Source organism: Hyla sarda, chromosome 3, assembly GCF_029499605.1.
Source record: "Hyla sarda isolate aHylSar1 chromosome 3, aHylSar1.hap1, whole genome shotgun sequence".
Classification (NCBI taxonomy): Eukaryota; Metazoa; Chordata; class Amphibia; order Anura; family Hylidae; genus Hyla; species Hyla sarda.
In genome coordinates, this window is record NC_079191.1 from 35,295,491 (window position 1) to 35,299,802 (window position 4,312).

At 43.9% G+C, this 4,312-nt stretch overlaps 1 long non-coding RNA gene across 1 annotated transcript; it reads left to right on the plus strand.

Moving 5' to 3' along the window:
* The first annotated feature begins 1,802 nt into the window (after positions 1-1,802).
* LOC130361269 (uncharacterized) lies at positions 1,803-2,783 on the plus strand. Its single transcript, XR_008890929.1, has 2 exons — positions 1,803-2,378; positions 2,478-2,783. It is a non-coding gene; the product is annotated as an uncharacterized LOC130361269 (long non-coding RNA).
* Positions 2,784-4,312: the final 1,529 nt, after the last annotated feature.

Sequence of the window (4,312 nt, forward strand, 5' to 3'; positions counted from 1 at the left end):
GTCCGGTGCCAACGTCATGTACAGGATGTAGATATACATCCTGGTGCGTTATGTCCCATCAGTGCATTAAGTCCTATTAAGTCCCATTAGGACTTATCAGTCACATCAGGACGTACATTTACGTCCATTGTCATTAGGGGGTTAAAAGGCTTGCCTAGCAATGGCAGTCGCAGACAGTCCCTCTCTCTCACAGGCTCCCACAGGCTCCACCAGCAGCAATCTTTTATCTGAGCTGCGGCTTGCTTAGTCTTCCTGTCTGTAGGGTGCAACTACTCAGCGTTGACTGTAAGGCTATGTTCACACGGCCAAATGTCCACACGAATTTACGTTTGGATATTCTGCAGATGGTGGAGCAGTGGAAGCAGCAGAACATACTGGCACTAGGACTGCTCGGAAATTCGCCAGAATTTGAATTTCTGTGCCAGATATTTCCTGTGTGGAAATTAATAGGACTCTGCTGCAGCGGAATTTCCATGTGGAATATTCCTGCGGAATTCTGCATGGATATCCAGCCTAACAATCATTGAAAAGGTGGGCAGTTCAAAGAAGGGGTGAGACCAAAGGACAGGGCACAGGGGCCAGAGACAGAGGGGTGGCAAAATGTGGTTTTGCCACGGCCGGAGTGGTTGTTGAGAAAAACTGTGCTACTTTTACAAAAAGTTGTAAGTCATAAATCAGTGTGTAAACTGTGCGCCTAGGAAACCACACCCAGTAAGTGCCCGCTGCATTCGCCAGCGCAGAAAGCCATATATGCCAGCGGAAAGCCATCACATAAATGTAACACATGCTGTACGCCACGACTATGCAAATATATAGACAGCCTGCAGCCTGTTCCAAGCTATTGTGAAAACATTCATTTAGGCCGGGATTACACTTGGCGTGTTTGTCAAAAAAACACCCTGCTCGCTGCGGGCACATGTTATGTTGGTATCATTAGGGTAATATGAAACACCAGACACTAACGGGATTTTCTTCATCCTTTTATGGCGTTTTTAGGTAAATTTATCAAATTTGTGGGATTCAAACAGTATGTTTTATTTTTTATGACATTTTTCTTCCCAATTTTTCAATAGAAATCCTTGAGTCCCATGATGAAAGAATCACATGACTTGTAATGAGAAAAGCCGAGTGGGGGGGAAAAGCGCCAATGAAAAAAAAACGTCTTTTATAATAATAATAATAATAAACATTGGGGGAGAAGTATGAAGACCTGTGCAGAGGAAAAGTTGCCCATAGCAACCAATCAGATCACTTCTTTCACATTTCAGAGGTTTTTTAAAAATGAAAGAAGCGATCTGATTGGTTGCTATGGGCAACTTTTTCTCTTCACAGGTTTTGATAAATCTCCCCCAGTGTTTTTAGCAAAGATGGCATCATAGGAGAAAAGAAACGCGGGAGAAGTTTTGTGTGGTGTTTTTGTTTTATTTTTGGCCCAAATAAACCTCAAACAATAATTGCGTCTGTTCCTAGGCTTGGGCTGGGATTAAACACGACTTATTTGTGGCGTTTTTCAGAGCCCACATTGTTTTATCTTTGGCGTTTTTCTCCCCCTTCCGACAGATGTCCTTCCAGCTGTTGCAAAACTGCAACTCCCAGCATCCAATGAAAGCCGAAGGCTGTCAGGGCATGCTGGGAGTTGTAGTTTTTCAACAGCTGGACAGCCACAGGGGATCACTGATGTTGTATGTCAATCTCGGCCCATGCTGCCTGATCTTGAACTGGCAGCAGGAGCCACAACCACTTCATACAATGAGCAGCGCTGACTGCCGGGACGTCTGCCGACCTTCCACTCCACACCGCAACGTCAGGGGCGTCACTAGTCAGACATCCCAGCAGCCAGCGATGCTCATTGAGCCTGCTGGGAAGAAACCTATGGCTCCAGGCTGTTGGGGCCACCAGATGATATTACAAATACTGAGTGTCTGGTTAGGAGAAACAAATATAACGCACCCACGTGGAGGAGCGCCATTTTATTAAAAATTGCCAAAAATCCCTTAGATAACAGTCATGCAGAAAATGTTAAAAAGCTTCTTTTTTTCAGCCAATCAGATTGCAGCACTACTGAAATAGAACTCCCAGGAGGAGCAGCGTGTCACACATGTGATGTCATAACCATTGTCCACCAGAGAGCAGCACTGAGCAGAAATAACACTGCTCCTGCTCATTCTTCATCAGTGAGGGGCTGATGTTGGACACTGTAGGAACCCTGGAATATAGGTGTATACACATAACTGGTAAGTACACTTTCTATATACATTTCTATAATAAACACATATGAAATAATCTTTCTTTTCCTTTCTTTTCTTTTCTTTTTCTCTTTTAGATGCAGTATTTCCAGGATGTGGAGTCGCATTTCCGGACTTACAGTAAGATGACTGGTAAGTACATACACATGACTGATAAGTGCATTTTCCATGTACATTTCTATAATAAACATAATAAATAATCTTTCTTTTCTTTTCCTATTTTCGATGCAGTATTTCCAGGATGTGGAGTCGCATTTCCGGACTTACAGCAAGAAGTTGGATGAAGGCCCAGCCCCAGGAATCACGCACATACACAGACACATTTGCCCAAATTCTAGAGGTAACCTCCTTTAGTATGCCCAGAGGAAGGGCAATACAGTAGCCATGGATTCCCTACAGGTTTCCTCCCCTCTGGAGGTTTTTCCTGTCCTGAGTTAGTTACTGTACGCTCTTTGTGAGTGATGGGAGGTTACATAAAAATCCCGACACAAACACTTTAATAAATAATAAATAAAGTTCCCCTTTTTTTAAAACCGTTCTTTGACTTGTTTGACTTATTTTATTTCTTTGTGTGAAAAATAGTGTTAGCAAAAATATTTTTAAGTGTCCAAAGCTGCTTTCCTGTGTGATCTGCACAATGCGGTGCATTTCTGATGAATGGGACTCATGTAGATAACTTACCATTGGTCATGCAAAGGATCAACTTTTGGGTACGTGCACTGGCTCTTAAAGGGGTACTCAGCCCCTATACATCTTATCCCCTATCTAAAGGATAGTGGATAAGATGTCTGGGGTGAAGTACCCCTTTAAGTAATTAGGAAGGGAGTGTGCCTGACAAGCAGGTAGAAAAAGAGCAGCAGGGAGAAATGACAGGATGCTGAGGAAAGTTTGTCTGGGACCGATTTTGGGTGTGTTCTGGCCGATTAAAGGAGAACTATGGTAAAAATGAATGTATCCTGTATACATGGGGTAGGGGATAAGTAGTGGATTACGAGGAGTCCGACCACTGGGGCCCCACTGCGATCTCTACAATAAGACCCAGTGCTCAGTGAGAAGGAGAAGTGCGCGCTGCAGACGGCACTCGCTCCATTATTTTCTATGGCCTCGCCAAAAAGACCCCACTACAGCACTTGGGCATCATCGGCGCTCCCATAGAAATGAATGGAGCGTGTGCCGTCTACCTGGGAGACACGACAAACCTACTTGTGACTATGATAAAGATGAGACTTATGTTTCCTAACTGGATAGATTGGTATCCATGACGTTTATTTGACTTTGTGTAAAGGTCTCCAAAGTGCTGCTCTTGCCTAAATGTATAATCCGGTGTGGGGTATGTGCAGGGGCGTAGCTGGAAACCACAGGGCCCCGATGCAAAAAATTTCCCTGGACCCCCCCCCTACCCGGCCACCACGGACGCCCCCACACTGCTGTCTCTTACAGAGTTTTATGGCCAGAAATGGTGACTACTCACTTTGTCAGTAGATTCTCATCCTATTTATTAAGAAAATCAGGGAGATTTATCAAAACCTGTGAAGAAAAGTTGACTAGTTGCCCATAGCAACCAATCAGATCGCTTCTTTTAGTTTTCAGAGGTTTTGTTAAGAATGAAAGAAGTGATCTAATTGGTTGCTATGGGCAACTGGGTAACTCTTCCCCTGAACAGGTTTTGATAAATCTCCCAAATAATTTTTACAACCATGTCACGCACTTAGAGTAGCTACCTGGCCGGTATTTTTGACACCCTGACGGTATTTTTTATATATTAAAACAGGCAATTCAATGAGCGATATTTATCTAAGCCCCTGCGCTGTGTGAGGGAGAGGAGAGAGGTAACCCCGCCCCCTCCCTCTGCCAGATGAGCTCTGATTGGTGGAGACTTCTCCCTTAGGCTAAGTCTCCACTTGGTTTTTTGTCCTGCGTTTTTAGGGACTAAAAAAATGCCTGAAAAAACGCCAGTGCAATGTCTTGCATCTGGCGTTTTTTCTGGCGTTTTTTCATTTGTGTGGAAATTGCATTTTTGTGACCTTTTGGCGTTTTTTTTGGTACCCAAAATTTGTTGGGTACCA